Below are 20050 nucleotides of genomic sequence, written 5' to 3' on the forward strand. Positions count from 1 at the left end.
AAAGTCACTTTCTTCGTGAGGGTTAAAGCCGTTCCTTATTGTGTAGCTAAAACTGGCCTGTTTGGGGATTTGAGTATTATCTTTCTCTCCTGATTATTTTGGAAGGTCAGATAACACCTTAGTTTCAACCTCCTAGCCTAGAATGGAGGGCAAGGTAGAGGAACTGGGAGCATGAAGGGTTAGAAGAGGCTGTGTAAAGGACAGAAACGGGAAAGGTTAACAGATACAGGGATTACAGTGTGAGTCGATACAAACCTTCAGCCCCAAGAGGGATCAAGCAAAAGGGTAAAGGGGCAGATGGAGGGCCCAGGAGATTGCAAGGGTCCTTTGTCTAGAGATTCACATTAAGCACTGAAACTAGGTGAAAGATATTGGGTTCCCAAGACCCAGTTCCAATCAATCACAAAAGCAGAGAGGGGCCACAATAAGGCATAAAAGCTCACCACCCAGAAACTTCCAGATTACTCTCCTTCTGGGGCTCCTCTCTCCTGCAGGGGGAGAAAGCTGTTTTTGTCTTCTATCATCCCTTGGCTTAAAATAAAATCTTTATAGGCCGGGCATGGTGGCGCACGCTTGTAATCCCCGCACTTGGAAGGCTGAGACAGGAGGATTGCACAGGTTCGAAGCCAGCCGCACTGGCTTAAGAGACCCTGTTTCCAAATAAAAAAATATAAAAATAGGTATGGGAGTGTAGCCCGGAGGTAGAAGGGCTTCCAGGAGGAACCCCAGAACCACCAAAAAACAAAAACAAAAACAAATAAAATAAAATCTTTATACCCTATGCTCACCCTTCTGTAGCCTATCAATTTTTTAAATTTCATAGACAAGAACCCAGTAAGAGGAGCAACCTTGCACCATGTGGCAGCCAGAGCTGACCAAGAGGAAGGCCAGGGACTATTTGGCTGTCTTTTGGGCCTAGTGCAGGACTTAGCCCAAACAATGGCCTCCTATAGATGGTGATTTAGCACTAGCTACACGAGCCCCGGGTGCAAGGAAGAGGAAAGTGTGGATGGGCTGTGTGGGTGAGTAGGTGGGGAGGGCATGCGTGTTTCAGCCACTGGAAAGACATAGCCTTAACGTTAACGAAATCACCTGGGATTCTGGTTTCAATTTTCGTGTGACAGTCACTCCTTTGGAACTTAAACAGGAGGATGTAATTGAGTTTCTGCATCTGTAAAGCTGCTCTTCTGGTTTTTCTCTGGGTTTATCCTTACCCTTGTGAGCACCACACACTCCTTCACTCCACTTTCTGACATCTCAGCTACAAGAAGAGACTAATACTGATAAAATCACATATTTGCATTCTGCAAGATGATTCCAGAAACCTTAATCCACTCCACTCGGATTTAACAAATATGTATTAACCACCTATGATCAGCCAAACCCTGTGCTAAAAGCTGGCATTTCAAAGCTAAATAAGACATGTCACCTGCCTGTAAGGAACTCAAAGGCTGTACCTTGGCACCCAAGGGCGATCTGCAGGCCACCAGTGTCGCTGTCACCTGGGAGCTTGCAAAAACTGGAGAATCACAGACCTACTGAGTTTACATTTTACCAGGATCCCCGGTTGGTCTGTAATTAAGTTTGGAAAGCACTTATTTTAGGAGGAAGGGGGAAAGGGTACGAGAAAAGAGGGAGGGAAATACATCAAAGTGTGCATGTGTTTCTGTATCACTTTGAATCTCATTCTAATGTATAATCACATTGCTCCAATAAAGATATAAAAATAAATGTGAAATTGAAAAAAAAAAGAAAAAAGAAAAGCACGATCGAGTAGAAAGGGCTTGACTAACGCCATCTGGAGTTGCATTTTAAGATGGTCGTATAAACAGAAGTCAATAGGAACACAGAGGAGTGCTTAATTCTGATGGGAGAGGCTCAGCGTAATCCTTGGAAAGCAATAGACATTTCCATTGGAATTTACATTGAAAAGATAGACAGCTCAGGGATAGGGGACATTCTGGGGGGAGGGTGACAAGTAGGCCCCCCCAAGAGCTAGACTAGGGCCAATGAAAACAAAGCTCTTTTCAAATACCCAATCTTCACCCTGGGATGGGCAGCCCCGCCCGGCCGGCCTGCCCCTGTCACCTGACCTCAGTCTAGGAGCTGATTAGTGAGTGGTCAGGGTGAGGCCTCTTCCAGCTCCTCGTCCTCAGTGACCCCTCAGGGACGAGGGGCTGATGTTTGCAGTCAGAGTCTCAGATCTCCTGCCAGGCCATCTGGTTTCTGGCAGCAAGTCCACAAAACGACCTTGGTAGAAGTGGATGCTCTGATTCTCACGGATTCCCAGCAGCCCCACAGCCTTCGGGGAGCGGGATTCTCCCCCACTGGGATTACAAGGGAAGCTGACTCTGGAGAAAGTAGAGAAGTATTAAAAAAAATGGCTAGGGACTGAAAAAGAGTCCTGTGGTGGTCCCTCTGGGTGTCCTTTCCAGCCCTGATGACTAGCGATTCTGGCGCCCGCTAGACAGTTTTAGAAAGGCCTGTGTTTTTTTTCCCTTTTCCAAATGGCTTAGATTTTCTTGGAATTCGCTTCCGAGTGGCAAATCGAAACACTCTTTGTGGAGACAGGATCTCTGCCCAAATGACAAGAGTGATGTCTGGCTTGGGTTGTCCGTTAGGGCTACACTTAGGAAAAAAGTAGGCTGACTAATGATAAAACATGATCAAACATCTACCGTGGTTTTTGTCTTGTTAGTTTACTTGGTTCACTGGTTTTAGACCATCCTTCGATGAGCTCAGGCTCAGTTTACTGTGATTGAACGTGGGCGCAGACACTACCAAGGAGACCATCGCGTAAAAGTGAAGGCAGAGATCTGGGGGATGCTTCTGCAAACCAAGAAACAGCAAAGATCCCCAGCAAGCCACCAGAAGCTCGGCGAGAGTCAAGGAACTGATTCCCCAAAACCTGCCGAGGGAGTCAACCCTGCTGGCACCTCGAGCCCAGCGTGTTGGCCCCAGAACTGTGAACAACAAGTTTCTGGTTTTAAGTGACTCAGTTTGGAGTATTCTCTTACAGTAGCCCTAGAGAGCTTATCCTGTCTTCTTAAGCAGAGGCTGTAAAACCGATCAGGAACCCACTTCAGCTGGGGCTGCTTTTTCCTTTCAGAGCCTCTTTGCTTCTGCACTACCCCAAGAGTTTGAGTAATCCCATGGCAGACCTGACATCTTCACCGTGGTTGGTATTCCCGTGTACCCTCTGCACTACCCCAAGAGTTTGAGTAATCCCATGGCAGACCTGACATCTTCACCGTGGTTGGCATTCCCGTGTACCCTCTGCACTACCCCAAGAGTTTGAGTAATCCCATACCCTAGCTTGGATTACGAGAAGTTCCAGATTGTCACAGGAGCCTCAGTTTATTTTTCTCTTAGCAGAAAACAAGCTTCTTTGCGCTTTCCTTAGCTGGTAAGAGGGATTTGTTTAGTCTCCCTCACCTTGAAGCGGCCACATTTTCAAACTTCCAAATCCAGCCTTTATACGGGAACCTAGTTTCAGTTCCTCAAGACTATCTCCTGCCCCCAACTGGCATGCAAATCCCAGCTCTGAGGACCTGTGTCTGGGTCCTGTCTCACGTTCCCTTGCCACAGGCTCAACTCACGGGTTTGTCATCTGAGTGTCATCTGAGTTACACTTTGCATTTTACCACCTGGAGATTTGGGCTTGCTTCTTTAGATCTTGGTTAAACACAAATGATTTTTTTCTGCTCTGTCTTAGTCAGCATGCCTTTCCCTGCACGGGTGGGGAGTGGGGGCTTAGATCCATTTGCTTTGTTGCCCCAAAATGGGAGCTCTTGGAGTAGGTATTAGAGAAGCCCATTTTCTAGCATGAGGGCGTCTGTAGTTCTCACATCCAGGGCAAGAGGGCGCTCTGCTTTCTTCTCAGGGCAGGCTTCCACCAAGTCTTCATGCACCTGTGGGTGGAGAGGGGGTGTTCTATGGCTTGTGAAGAACTCCTTTTGGGGGCTGAGGGTCCTCCCACAGGAGAGTCCTTAATGGACCTTCCTTCCCTCATCCATTCCCACCCAAGATGTACCAGAATAGCTGTGTTGTGTTTCACACCTGATTGAAAATCAGGTCTAGGCTTCAATGTCTTTCAGAAAGAAAACTTGAACTCCACATGGAGTGAAGGGAGAGTTTTGTTATTACTTGAAGTAACAGTTTGTAGTTCTTTGGGTCATTCTGAAAGAGGACTCAGAAAACAAATCATATCATTTGTGTAGCCATCAGAATCAACAGCTCTGCTATGTGAACGTCAGGCGAGAGAGGAGAGACCCCTTTTACCTGGTTTGCTGCCTGAGCACATAAAATTATAGAGAGATAATTTCATACTCTTTGGACAGAAGCAATGCCACACTTTGTGTGTGCATGTGTGTGTGTGTGTGTGGGGGGTTCCTGGGGATGGAACGCAGGGGCATTCTATCTCCGAGCTACACCCCAGCTCTATTTTTTATTCATTATTTTGAAACAAGGTCTTGCTGAGTTGCAGAGGGCCTCACTAAGTAGCTGAGGCTGGCTGTGAACCGTGATCCTCCAGTCTCAGCCTCCCAAATGCTGGGATTACAAACATGTACCACCACACCCAGCGTTGCCACTTCTGAAATGAAAATAGAACCAGCTTCGGTCCCCTGACTGTCTCAAACAGGCCCTTTGTCATCCACAGGGAGCCATCTCCTCCCTTCCTCCAAGACCCTCGTAGCTAGTGGCAATCTGTTGAACAGCCATTCTTGGAAAACGGAGAGGCAGGAAGAGTGCACTGCTGTTGCTATAGCAACAAGACCCCCTCCGCCCCTTCTCACAGCAGTCCCCCAGCTTCCACAGGGAACTGACTCCAACCAAGTTTCTCTGGTGCCGTAGCCCAGTGAAATACGGTGGCTGTGATAGCCTGGTCCCTCTGCTGGCCAGCGGGGCTTCTGAAGGAAGAAACTCTCTGAGCAGCCAATTCACTTAGTGCCGCTTCAGACACCAGGTTCAGACACCGCCAAACCCACAGTCTCAGGTTCTTCCCAACTCCTGTGAGTTCTTCCTGGGCTGAACAGCCCCCTAAGGCCCCAAAGGGCCACCTGACTCGTCTCCTTCAATAGTGAGTTCCATATTACTAGGAAGGCCCTTTCTTGAGGGACTAAAAGAGCTGCCTATACCCTCCTGAGAGACTAGGAAGAGCCAGCCTTTGGGAACATACCTGCCTGCTTGTCGGCCTTGGCGTGCAGCCAGGCAATAAATACAGCCTTCATTCCGACTTGATGATTCCCTCTTCCCCACCCTCTGCAGTGCTTGGGATTAAACCCAGGGGCATTCTACCTCTAAGCTACACCCTCAGCCCCATTTTTTTTATTCTTTTTTTTTGTGTGTGGCACTGGGGTTCCTGGAAGCCCTTCTATCTCCAGGCTACACTCCCAGACCTATTTTTACATTTTTATCTGGAAACAGGGTCTCCTAAGCTAGCGCACACGGCTGGCTTCAAACCTGCGCAATCCTCCTGTCTCTGCCTCCCAAGTGCGGGATTACAAGCGTGCGCCACCATGCCCGGCTTTTTTTATTCTTTACTTGGAAACAGAGTCTCACTGAGTTGCAGAGGGCCTCACTAAGTAGCTGAGGCTGGCTGTGAACCTGCAATCCTCCTGTCTCAATCTTCTAAGTACTGGGATTACAACTGTATGCCACCATGCCCCTCAGTCAGTCTATCTCTTTTCTATGTAGAGAAAAGGGGACTTTCACTACAAGACACACACACACACACACACACACACACACACACACACACACAGTTCCGAAGGATCTCCTTGATACACTAAAACACAAAATTCAAGACAAATGTTTGGTGACTCATTTTGCTACACCAGAAAATCAGGTGCTGTGAGTTTGAGCTCTGAACTTAATAATGTTCTGACACACAGATTGCTTCTTAGTGGCAATGAAACCAGAATTCAGGTATCTCGCCTGGGACAGTGGTGGGAGGGGCAGGAAAAGAATGGGATGATATAGGGGAAGGGATTAGCCAAGGCCCCATGGGCAGCTCTGGCACCAGCCCCCAGCCAGCCGCTGTAGCTCCATTTTAAGAATAAGTCAGGCAGGCGTGGTGGCGCATGCTTATGATCCAAGCATTTGGGAGGCTGTGACAGGAGGATCGTGGTTCCAGAACAGCCACAGCTACTTAGGCCCTTTGCAAGTCAGTGAGACCCTGTTTTAAAATAAAGAATAAAAGAAAATTGGGCTGGGGTGTAGCTCAGAGGTAGAATGCCCCTGGGTACCTTCCCCAGTACCACAAAACAAGAACAACAAGTCTTCTATAACTAGGCATGGTGGTGCACACAAATAATCCCAGCACTTGGGAGGCTGACACAGGAGGTCACAGGTTCCAAACCAGCCTAAGAACTTATTAAGACCCTGTTTCAAAAAAATGAATAAAAATGGCTGGGGGTATAGCTCAGAGGTAGAGCACCCGTGAGTTCAATCCACAGTGGCACAAAAACTAAAACTAAAATTAAAACTAAGGGGCCTAAAAGGCTGTCCTGGCTAGCCCCTCTCCCTACAGATTTATTAGCACTTTCTCAGTAAGCCGAAATTTGCTGAGCACCTCCCATAGGCCAACCTCTATTGACCCTTCCGTGAGCTAGCGCTGCGTGCTTTGCCTATCGTCCTATTTCTCTGCTCCCCTGCACAGAAAACTTCTGCAAAGAAGTTGTTTATTCTCGTGTCTCAACTCCTGTCCTCTCATGCTCTTTTGAACCAACTTCAAAGAGACTCTTAACCCCACCTCTCCAGTGAAATTATTCTTTTCAAAGTCAGTAATGATTTTTTCTTTTTTCTTTTTTTTTTTTTTTTTTGGTATAGAAGGTTGAACCCAGAGGCATTCTACCTCTGAGCTACACTCCCAACTCTATTTTTTTTTTAAACAGAGGCTGCCCTTGACCCTGCGCACTTCCTGTCTCAGCCTCCCAAGAACTGGGATTCCAGGCCTCGCCACCAGGCCTGGCTCAGTTAGGATTTCTATGCTGCTAAATTCAATGGTTGATTTCCAGTCCTCTTCATTAACCTCTTGACAGTATTTGATATAAATATCTCACCGTATTATAACTTGTTTTAATGAAGAAGCTTTATTTAAGGGAAGGTAATAGCCAAAAAATATTTTTTCTTTATATAGACCTTATGAACTAAATGCTGAATAAGTATATAGGTATATATATTTGTATAAATGTAAATAAGCAGAATGTAGTCTGACACAGTGTGGTGATTTAAAAACTGACATTGCTGCCAGAAATGTATCCCTCAATGATGAATAAATAGAATTATTATTATTATTAATGTTATGATTATTATTAGTAGTAGTGGTGCTAGGGATTGAATCCAGGGGCATTCTGTCCTTGAGTTGCACTCTCAGACTATTTTATTTTTTATTTTGAAATAGGGTCTCACTAAGTTGCTGAGGGCCTTCCTAAGCTGCTGAGGCTGGCCTCCAGCTTGCCATCCTCCTTCCTCAGCCTCCCAAGTATTGGGATTATTGATAGAATTCTGATTAAAATAACATTTAGTGTATATTAATATATACTAAAATATTTTTCAACATGGAGATAGGGTCTAGGCTCTAATAACTATGGGTTGTTTAGTTTTTCTTTTAAGTGAATACTGGACAGGGTATTTATTTATTTATTTACTTATTAATTAATTTACTTTTTGCAGCACTGAGGATGGAACTCAGGGGCATTCTACCTCTGAGGTACACCCCCTGCCTTTTATTTTTTTTAATTTTTGACACCTAAGAAGCTGGAATTTTTGTGTGTGGTACTGGGGTTCCTGGAAACTCTTCTACCTCCGGGCTACACTCCCAGACCTATTTTATACTTTTTTAAAATTTGGAAACAGGGTCTCTTAAGCCTCCGCGGCTGGCTTCAAACCTGGAACCTGCACCATCCTCCTGTCTCCGCCTCCCAAGCGTGGGGATTACAAGCGTGCGCCCCGCGCCCGGCCCCTGCCTTATTTTTTATCCTTTATTTTTTTGAAACAGGGTTTCACTAAGTGCAGAGGGCCTCACTAAGTAGCTGAGGCTGTCTGCGAACCATGATCCTTCAGTCTCAGCCTCCCGAATGCTGGGATTACAAGCGTGTGCCACCACTCCCAGCTTCCGAGGACAGGGTATTTAAAAAAGTTATTCACCATGGGAGGGGAGTTGAATATATTAATATGACAAGATCATCAGGAAGAATTTCAGGGAAAGACCAGGAGTTTATCTGGGGCATTTTACCTTTGAGAGATGCCTGTTGTTTCAATGACTGATGGAAATTGATTATAAAAGTCTGGAGTTTGGGGCGAGGAACGTAGATTTGGGAGTTGGCATGGAGTGCTGATGATTTTCAGTGCAGTATTTGCCGTGTTATAAAGAAACACGAAAGGGTGCAATTTCATCTCCAGCCTGACTGAGGCGCCCTCTTTTTGCCCACAGCCCCGGGGGCAGGTGGGCCTCACGCCTCCACGCCCCGCCTCTGGGCAGCCTCAGCAGCTGAGGGCAAGCCGAGTGTCCAGGCGCTCCAGGGCTGCCCTGGGAGCGAGGGTAGCGCTTCCCACGGACGCTTATCACCCGGGTCCTTTGAAGCTTCTCCTGAAACTCAGAGACAAGAGGAGGGTTATGATTAGGATCTTGTTTTAGTGTTGAATTTCAAAAATGGAAAAGGACAAGCTATGGATCCAGAGAAAGTTCACTATGGAACCGGGTCCGGAGGATTGCTACGGCTAGTGACAGACAGACCATCCCATAAATCCTTGCGCTCCTAGCTGGGGAAGTCTTCACCCACAGGGCTGTGGCGGCAGGGGATGAAATGTCTCCAGAGCAGAGCTGCTTAGAGGTGTGGACGCCGCATCATACAGGGGAAAGGAGCAGGCGGCCCGGCATTTGTAATCAGAGGGCAGCCAGCCCGAAGGCGCAGAACAGAGCTCCCCTCCCCACGACCCCGGGCCTGTGGCAATCCTGAGCTCCCCTAAGCACTAGCATTCATCTTCATCTCCTTTTTTTTTGTTGTTGTTCCCAAATTCCATATCCCAGTAGACATCTTGGGAATCTGCTTTTCACCAGCTTAGGGACTAGAGAAAGGGAAAAACAAACAGGTATAAAAGATACTTACTACCATTATTTGAGCATATGTAATACTCAACACATCTGACCTGTTACAATATGAATGGACTCCTCTGCCAGTGCTCACACTGCGTGCTCTACCTAGAAAATCATCGCACACCTGCTCAGATGCCACTGTCCTATTATTTATTTATTTATTTATTTATTTATTTATTTATTGGTACTGGGGATTGAACTCAGGGGCATTCTACCTTTGAGCTACACCTCTAGCCCTTTTTATTTTATTTTACTTTGAAACAGGGTCTCACTAATTACTGACCGCGGCTGGTCTCGAACCTGTGCTCTTCCTGTCTCATCCTCCCAAGTGCCCACCATTCTTAAAAGGGCAGATCCCATCTAACTTTCTGCATACAGCCATCTGCGTTCTCTCTGAGGTGGGAGCACCTGCAGCTTTCCCTACCCAAAGGAACTTTGTATCTCTCCTATGACATGCCACAGCCCCCTCCTGACATGGCCATCTGTGTACATCCTCCTTCCTCCTTCCTCTCCTAGAAGGTGAAATTCCCCAGTAGTACCCAAAGCATTTAGTAAAAGTATTAGAGCAAGCTTCTTGTTCCCAGCAGGTGTCCGATGCATGTTTGCTGAGCCAGCAGGCAGAGATATTGCAAAAGGTGGAGTCTCCAGTGCTCTGGTACCATCGCCTCTTGTTTGCATCCCCCATGAGAAAGATCTGAGGGTTCGCTGTCATCAAAAACAAACGCTGACTGGGTGCCAGAGGGCATCTACCCATCCTGGCTTCTGCTTCAAAGCTCCCCTCGGCCCTCTTGATCAGCCTTTGTTTGCTCATTAAAGTTAATTTGGGACACAAAAAGTTTGGGGACTAAATATTTCATTAAGTCCAGTTCTTCCTAATGCAACAACTGCAGCCGAAATAGGTTAAAAATTAGGGCAAAGGTTGGGAATCTGAGACCAGTGAGTATCATGTCCATTTAAACCTCAGGCCCTCTGTTTGTGGGCCGATGCCTTCAGGCAGATGTGGGGGCGCTGAGGGTAACCAGGCAAGAAGATGCGGTTCTTCATACAGATGTTAAGTGCTTTCAGAGAGCTCCACGGCTGTCCTCGGAAGGCTAACGAAACAATAATTTGTGCCAAAACTACTCTTGTCCAGAGTCCTGTGTGGGGACTTAAGATACTTATTACTAATAACATCAGCTTCCACTTTGGAAGTTCTTACTAGAGCCCAGGAATCTGCTGAATGTTTTTACGTTGTTCTTCTGATCCTCACAATGGCCTCTGATGCGATTCTGGTGTCCACCCCATTTAACCAATGAGGAAGCCCGGCATGTTGGCGCATGCCTGGAATCCCAGTACTTGGGGGGCCGAGACAGGAGGATCAGAGGTTCAAGAACAGTCTCAGCAATGTAGACTCTCAGCAACCGAGTTCCAAACCCTGTTCCAAAACAAAAAATTCTAAGCGAGTACTTTAGACAGTGGAGGAGACACTCCAGTGGAGCTAGAGGGTGGAGGTGGTCTCGGGAAGGGTGGGTGGGGAAGGAGAATTAATGAAGGAATCACTCCCATTGACATACGCATCTGTGAGAATGCCAGTGTCAATTTCAATGTCCTGTATGGGAAAGGGGGGAGTGGGGAGCGAGCCAGGGGAAAGCCCACCAGGGGCGGCATGCATGTCTGTCAAGAGCACTATGAATTACACTATAAGACTATGATGCACCCATAAAAATACACACACACACACACACACACACACACACACACACACACACACACACACTGAAAATATTTGAGAAGGAAAAAATTTGTAAAAGGGCCAGGGGGGTACCTCAGAGGTGGAACACCTCTGTGTTCAATTCCCAGTACCACAAAACAAGCAACAACAGCGCTATGAAGCACATGAGTCTCTGAGAAGTTCTTGGGCTGAGGTCTTCTAAGTGTTGATGACAGAAAGCATCCAGGTACTCCAGCAGCATCCGGGTGCTCAGAGTCGGCACCATGAACCACCTCACCCTGTAGCTTCTTAGGACCTGTCGGGAAGTTGTAGTCTTTCCTAGTGGCAGCAAAGACGCCAGCCAGTAACCGCTGCCCTAGCTCTTGTTTCTCCGTGGGAAGCAAGGCCTTGACTTTTAATAAATTTCACATTTAAAAGCTCTTTGTTTAGAACAGAAGAATCGGGACTGTCACAAATTATTGGTGTTCTGAGAGGCAAAAGGCGGCTTTGCCTATGTGGCTTATCTGAAGAGTACGTGGGATTGTTGGGGAGTTTTCCACACTCAGAGCTGAACGGTGGGGACAGTTGGAAACAAAACACCCTGGCCTCACGACCTCAAGTTCCTCCGGCCTCCTGCTCTAACAGACCTTGCTTTCTTTCAGGGAAAATTTTCATTCTACTAAATGAAGTTATTCATTCCTATGGAACTTATTTTAAAGGAAAAACTAGGGTCCAAAATATAACAGTTTAAGTCCAAGTATATCAATGATCATGATGAATTTAAGTATCTTAAAATTTCATCTTAAGGTAACTTAGGTTTTTTAGAATAGATTAAAATTCTAAGTCAAACTGCATAGTATCTGCAAGACATTGCTTAAAATGATGGGGTACAAGATGTTTGGGCACGTAGACGTGTATACTAGAAAGACAATAAAAGAAAGCAGATGCTACGATGCTGATATCAGACAAAACTAAGGGTAAGAAGTGCTAATAAATAGGAAGGACAAAGGTAATTTTTTCTTTTACATTTAATTCACTAAGAAGTTGTAGTAATTATGAACCCTGATGTGTTGACAATACAGCATTATACTTATTCATATATGTATATATTTTATGCATATACTTATATATGCATAAAATAAATGCTAATAGAAATAAAAAGAAATGAACAATCTGTAGCCACAGTCATAAAATAACATACTCAGACATAATCATATCATGTAAAATATTAATAGGAGTACAAAAGATTTTAATACCTCTCAAAGAATATTTATAAAGAAAAAATATACTTAAAAATAAGAATCTACAAGCCGGGCATGGTGGCGCACGCTTGTAATCCCCGCACTTGGGAGGCTGAGACAGGAGGATTCCACAGGTTCGAAGCCAGCCTTAGCTACTTAGTGAGGCTCTCAGCAACTTAGTGAGACCCTGTTTCCAAATAAAGTATAAAATAGGTCTGGGAGGATAGCCCAGAGGTAGAAAGCCCCTTAGTTTCACCCCTAGTACCACACACACAAATAAAAAATAAAAATAAAAGAATCTACTTAAAAATAAGAAACATTAACATTAAAAGAATGGTAAAAGAAAATTGCAATTTACTTGTAAAAGACATTCCTCTTGATAACTTTTAAGCTAAAGAGAAAAATAATAATAGAAATGAAAAAAGTCATTCAAATGTGAAAGAAAATAATCCCATGGATCAAAACCTATAGAATATCCAGGCTTGGTGGCACACACCTGTAATCCTAGTACTTGGGAGGCCAAGACAGGAGGATCACAGGTTCACACACAGCCTCAGCAAGGTAGTGAGGCCCTCCCAACTTGGACTCATTTTTTTCCTTCCTTCCTTCCTTCCTTCCTTCCTTTCTTTCTTTCTTTCTTTCTTTCTTTCTTTCTTTCTTTCTTTCTTTCTCTTTCTTTCTTTCTTTCTCTCTCTCTTTCTTTCTTTCTTTTTTTTGGTGGTACTAGGGTTCTTGGAAACCTTGGAAACCTCCGGGCTACACTCCCAGACCCATTTTTATATTTTTATTTGGAAACAGGGTCTCTTAAGCCAGCAAGGCTGGCTTTGAACCTGCGCGATCCTGTCTCTTTCTCCCAAGCACAGGGATTACAAGCGTGCACCATCACGTCCAGCCTGGCCCTTTTCAAAACTAAAAATGAACATAGGACTGGGAGTGTAGCTCGGAGGTGGAATGCCCCTGGGTTCAATCTCCAGTACCATCAAAACAAAACAAAACCCCTCTAGAATGCAGCCAGAGTGGGCTCAGAAGAAAAAGAAAGTTTCTTCCAAGCCCTCAAGGGGTTGAGGCTAGGGTTAAGGGAAGTCTGAGCCGGTTTCCCCACAAAGGCCCATTTCCACATCCTCATTCTCTTGAGCCTTCCAGCTCCTTAAACTAGAAATACCATCTAGGACAGCTGCACTAGACGTGAGCGCTAAATTTAAACTTTTAAAATGAAATAAAATTTAGAATCCAGTTCCTGGCCACCTTTCAAGTGCTCGATATCCACAGGTGGCTAGAAGTCTGAGTAGTAGAGGGGATGAGGTATAGAAAATTCCCATCACTGCAAAGGGCTCGACGCAGCAGTGCTTTCAGAGTTTTCCAGGTAAATTCTGATAAGTCAGTTTCACTGAACATAGACCACTGTTAAGTACAGGTTTCATTTGTCTAGCCCAGCAGGTCATTTTTACCTCTCCTTGATGCCCAAGCCAACATATAAAATCCAGGATCTCAGAAAAATAGACGTTTGACAAATGTACAAATGTAGGTCAATTAACTTTTTTCTTTTCTTTCTTTCTTTTTTTTAATATGTGTGGTACTGGGGATTGAACCCAGGGCCATTCTATGTCCAAGTTACACCCCAGCCCCTTTGCACTTTTTGTTTTGAACGAGGGTTTAGCTAGGTTGCCGAGAGTCTGGTTAAACTGCCAATGCTGTCCCTTGAACCTGCGATCGTCCTGTCTCAACTTCCCCAGAACTGAGATTACAGGTGTGTGCCGCCACTCCTGGCTCTATCAACTCTTAGATTTCACTTCATGTGGTCAAAGCCCTGTAGAAGTAATTCTTACCCATGCCTGTCACCTTGTGACCAAACGTTATGGGTGAGGACTTAGGATTATTTTGGTGTACTGATTTCCTCTTCCACTTCAGACCAGGTCTTGAATATCCTCCCCTGGGCCACACTGGGACCTACTCTTGTGCTGGACTGGGAGGTAATCAGAGCAGCAGGAGTGAGTCTTACAAAGGCTGGCACCCTCTGTGATGGCTCCCTTCCACATGCAAGCTGTTGGAAGGGGTCTACACAGAGAAAGGCTTGCTTTCTTGGATAGGAGAAAGTTTCCTCTATCAGAAAGAGAGCCTTGGAAACTGGGAAGTTCGAGGCTCTTAACCTTACCTGTCCTTCTCCATATGCACGTCTCAGGGGTCTACTTATTCTCCTACCAGAATCCTTGACTTGAAACTAGACAGCGGCAGGAACTGTGCCTAATTGACTCTTCTACTTTACAATCTGTACGATATAGTTCTCAACATGATTCTTCACCATATCTGTCCTGCAGTGATAAGAAATGAGGATTCCTTTAAGATTGGCTTAAGTGAATTTTCACTTCCTACTCATCTTCTGAACCGAGCACTTAAATCCTTCCATTCTTTTCTCTCCACTTTGGACATCCTACTGGAGGGCATTCTCTGATAAAAATCCCTGCAATGATGAAAATGGTCTACATCTATGCTACATCTATAGAATATAGTCGTCACTAGCCACACGTGGCCAGTGAGCATTTGAATATGATTAAGGAAGCAATTTTAAATGTAATTAATTTAACTGATTTTCATTTCAGTGTAAGTAGTAGCACATGGTTAGTGGCTACCAACTTGGCCAGCATAACTCTAGGACACCTAAAGAAGTCAGCTGGCCCCTAAACTTTTTATTTTTTTTTTATATTTGCATAATATTTTATTTTATTTTTTATTGGTGCACTGTATTCATACATCATAGTGGGATACAAACTTTTGTAGACATACATGCACACATCGCCCAGTCAGCCCCCACCCGATCCCCACCCCATTCTCTCCCCATCCCTCCCTCCCATGCTTGGCTTAGTGGTTGACATCTAGTATTATAGCAATTTATCCAAAATTAAAAATGATAATCTCACATAATAGTTTCATTTGTCTGATACCAAGCTTTTGATGACTTAAAGATAACATTTAAATATTTCTTTTTACTTTCTTTCTTACCAGAGAATATTTTTTTTCTATTTTTTTAGGTGAAACTATCATATATTTATATATTTATTTTTCAGAAAAAAAATCTATCCTAATATGGAATATGGACTCTAGATACCCAAAACGATCTTGAAAAAGAACAAAGCTAGAAGATATATATTTTCTGATTTCAAACCATATAAAGCTACAATAATTGAAACAGTGTAGTACTATTCTAAAGGCAGATATATAAACCATTGGAGTTAAATAAAAGCCTAGAGCTAAATTCTTCCCTATATTGTCAAGTTATTTTTGACAAGGTTTCCACGAACATTTGGTGGCGGAAATAATAATCTTTTAACTAAATATTGTTGAAACATAATAATGACATGGAAAAGAATAAAGTTGGACCCTTACCTAATCCCATATACAAATATTAACTCAAAATAGATAAAAGACCTAAATATAAATCTTAAGACTATAAACTTTTAGGAGAAAATCTGGGTCATAAAAACCTCACAACATTGAAATTGGCAGTGATTTCTTGGATATGATTTCAATGGCACAGGCAACAGAAGAGTATACAAACTCCCTAAAAAATAAAAAAGATATTGTATATCCAAAGACAATGTAAACAGAGTTAACAGTTACTAATAGAATGGGATAAAATATTTCCAAATGCTATATCTGAAGGTATATTAATATTCCAACTAGAAATCCTAAAAATTAACAACAATAAAGGCAAACAATACCATTTAGAGATAGGTAAAAGACTAACATAAGTAATGAATCTCCACAGATAACCAATCTTAATTGTCTGTTGCCAAGACATCCTGCTGCCTCGGCATCTATGTGTTGAGAACCCCCACTCCACATAGTAATCGGCAAGAAAGCCCCGAGAGGCAGGTATCGTCTCTGGCCAAAGCCCCCCAACTTATAGATACCCTTCACTCTTATTCCTTTTAACTTTCTATATGAATTGCTCCAGTGATGTGATTTATAAAACTGAGTCAGTGAAGATGAACACTCTAATAATCTGTCCAAGCGTCCTTGGCTCTGCTCAACAATAATGAGAAACTGGCCAGAATTCGGGTACTGTGATAAGCACCCCAGCTGCAGCAACCACAAATGGCCTCCAACCTTCATCGTTAACTCTGGCAAATCCTGCCAAGAGACAGAGAAAAACCTTGTGTGTGACCTTAAAGAAACAACTTAGCTGCCCAAATACAATAGACCCAAAGAAAAAGACTGTTAACTTTTACCTCAGTGTGAGCACTCCAGGAGACAGAAAAAATGGCCGCATAGTTAGAAATGAATATGACAGAATAAAGGACAGACATTCTAAATATATATATGTATGAAGAAAAGGAAATACTGTAAGAGTAAGAAAAGCATTTTTGCATGAAAAAGAGCTTATCATAAGAAAGTCCCAACTGGAAAAGAAAGAAATTAGAAGGTTAAAAGCAGGTTGCAAAGAGTTTGTGACAGGGAAGTGGATTATTAAAGATAAGTGGATTCTTTTAATAGGCTTGTTGAATGCTCAGCAGTTAAGGAAATGCATCTGACAATTGGAACTGGGAAACTTGTGGTGTTGTTTGTGGTATTTTGTCTGCCAAACTGTGTTGTGAGTATGCTTAAGCTTTCAGATTCAGAAGATAAGATGCCAATACCTGAATTACCAAATCTCCTCACACTTGTTATATGAACTGAGCCCAAAAGATGGAAAGTTCCAGGAAGGGTTAAAAGAAGATCCCCCTGAGAAGCTCCCAAGCCTCGACTATCCTGGGAGGCTGCCACCTGGAGCTGCTTATCTGCAAGACCTTGGAGAGAAACAGAAGTTAATTCTTCAAAGGCCAACAGCCAGCTGAAGGACCCCCGCCTCCCTTTCTCTTAACTTTACTGGTGAAGTGTATAAATTTCTTGGGTTTTTCATAATAAAGTGTCATTGGCTCAAGAAGCCTTTGTCCACCTCAGGTCCTTTTTCCAAAGCGTCGTGACTAAAAACTTAAAGAATTCATAGAGGGGAAAGGACCGCTGCAGATAAGGATCTGCAGAACGCCGCCTGCCTTTTGACCCATCTTTCTGAGGCCCCCGACCGCTAGTGGACTTGCCCCCCACAGAACTGAGCTAGTCGGTAACAACTGGCACCCAAGGTGGAATCTAAACAGGTCGGACCCAGAAAGGTAAGCTATCTCTCCTCTTTATTTCTTTAAAAAATTTCAGGCAAAAGGATAGGCTCTCGTCAGAGTGGTGCAGACTCGCCGATAAAGGACATCGGTTAAGTACGAGCAATTACTACTAAGTTGAAAAGTTATGGGGCATTCACAATCTAGAAATAAGGAATTCTTTGTGTCAGTGCTTAGTCATATGCTTGAGTCTCGAGGACTCAAAGTTTCAAAGAAAAATCTCACGGAATTTTATGATTTTATTTTAACTGTGAGCTCTTGGTTCCCTGAGGAAGGCAGCCTTTCTTTACGGGACTGGAAAGAGGTGGAAAGAGATATAAGAAAACATTATGAACAAAAAGGCCCTAATGGAGTGCCTGTACAAGCTTTTAGTTTGTGGTCTCAAATTAGAGACATCCTGAGTGAAAAATCAGAATTGGAGTGTCTTACAGAAGAGATACCTTCAGATAATGGCAGAAATGAATCTGAGCCGTTAACAAAGCTCTCTCAGAATGAGCAAGAATGTAGCTCAGATAAATCTTCAGAAAATAAACAGAGAAAACTTACAAATTCTGATGATTGTGATTTAGACAAGCTGGCATGGGAGACAGATGAAAAAGAGGCGAACGGAGATCATGAAAATAAATCCGTTGGAAAGATTTGTCCTGTAGTTGCCTTAGCTCCTGCCTTGCCTATTAATCAAAACAAATCTCTGCCTGACCCAGGCTTTCTGGTAGCTATGAAAGAGGCCATACAAACAGAAAACAGTATGGGAAATCAAGTGAATAACAATCCTTTTACAAAATTAGTATATCATCTTTTAAAGCAATATAAGATAAATATGTCATCAAAAGAACTACAAAATTGCTATAAAGTATCAATAATATGCATTCCTTGGCCTCCAGAGGAACAAACTCTAAAGAAAGAAATATTAAATATCCATGTCTATTACCAAAGCCTGTTGGCTAAAGGATAAACATCTTCTCCTAGTGGTGGGTCATTTAGTCTTTAATTAGAATTATCATTCAACAAATTGACGGCACAATTTTTGATATAGTAAAGTTAAACTAAAAATTGCTTCATGTATACAAATTGTCAGAGGAAAATCTGGATCATGCTTAAAATCAGAAACCTATATTTGCATCAGAAAGCCCAGGAAATGAAATTGGGATGAGTGCCCTGGCGCCAGCACTCACTTCCAATTTTTGCCCCTGTGACAAAAACAAACAAACAAAAAAATATATATAAAAAATAACCATACAATCTTTTAAACAAAGAGTGGATCCAGTCCTGCCAAAACTTTGGTCTTTTCTAAATCTTGGGACTAGCTTTCATCTTTCCTGTTGCTTTTAACCCTAATCTGCTGCAGCAAACTCATTGGGGAGGGTCTAACTTTGACATGCATGCTTTATGGGCTTATTTCTAATTACTGCACTAAATTCTTACACTCTTGAGCAGAAAACTGGATCCTTTGTGATTTCTGTACAGCAACAGATCCTTACAGTACAACAATATTTGCAATGGCAAATATGCCTCAGTAACAAGGCAAAACAAATTATTTTACTAAAATTGGAGCTTAATTAGACATAAAGACTCAGGTCAAAAATGTACAACTGTGGCAGCCGTATTGGATTTGAGAAGCTGCTGTTATGAATTGGCAAAATAACTGAAATAAAAACAGAAAAGCCGTCTACAAAAATTTTACAGAGACCCACCGAAGAATATAGTTCTTTTAATTGAAAACTGCAAGATTCTATTATAAATAAAAAATAAATAAAAAGAGCAAAACAAAAAAAATTAATAGACAAGTGTTCTCTCAGCCATAACTAAGATGAAAAATAATTTTCTAAAACAGGAGTTTAAAGAAATATAGTCCTCTCCTGCAACTTTGTCAAACATACCAACACTCACTGTGTCCAGGCAAAGGAGTGCTGCTATAGATTTACCAGCTCCTCATTCTCAACAATTATCAGTTATTAATAATCTTCATAAAATAAATCTTGCAAATGTGGGCCTTATTCCAAAAAATACTGTAGGGTTAAACTCTGGGTGTAGCAGCAACAAAAGTAATTCCTCTCATGATATATGTTTCCAATAAAAAAAATATATATATATCACTTAATTGCTAATCTTTCCCCATGCCTGACCTAATACCAAAAATAACAAAAACCCATAAAAATAGTGAAATATAAAAACAAATTAATGTCTTATAGACCCTGGAAAAATATTTTAAAGCAAAATACAAAAATTTAAAGCATTTCTTTCTTTAATTTTGTAACTTTACTGAAAATTGCTCAAAATATCAGTTTTGTTCCAAGTAATAAAATTAATAACATAATTTGGATTATAAAATTCTTGCTTTAATAAAAATTCCTTAAACACTAAATAAATAAATAATAAAAAATGTTAATTAATCCAAAAAATGTTACTAAACTTCTTAGACTCATTAAGGCATTATACTCCAAAATTTAAAAATATTACTATAATTAAATTAAAAAATTGTATTTCTTCAAAGTTGATCAAAGATTTGTTTTTATTCTTCCCTCTTTTAAATAATGTTTAGCCCATGAAATAATTTCAGTGTAAAGTCCTGCCACAAGGAATGAAAAATTCTCCAACCTTGTACCAAAAGTTTATATATAAGGCAATCCTAAAAACTAGAACAAAATTCTCAAATGCTTGTATAATTCATTATATGGATGACATTTTGCTGGCTCATTCAAAAAAAAAAGAAATAGTAAAAAAAATTCTTAAGCATTTGCTTCAGCATTTGACTAAGTATGGCCTTCAGAAATTAAATTCAATTTACCAAAACACCCTTTAATAAAATTTGCCAAAGAAATACAATTTATTTTTCCAAACACTGTATCTGTGAAACCTTTAAATGAGG

This window comes from Muscardinus avellanarius, assembly GCF_963383645.1.
Source record: "Muscardinus avellanarius genome assembly, chromosome: 7".
Lineage (NCBI taxonomy): Eukaryota > Metazoa > Chordata > Mammalia > Rodentia > Gliridae > Muscardinus > Muscardinus avellanarius.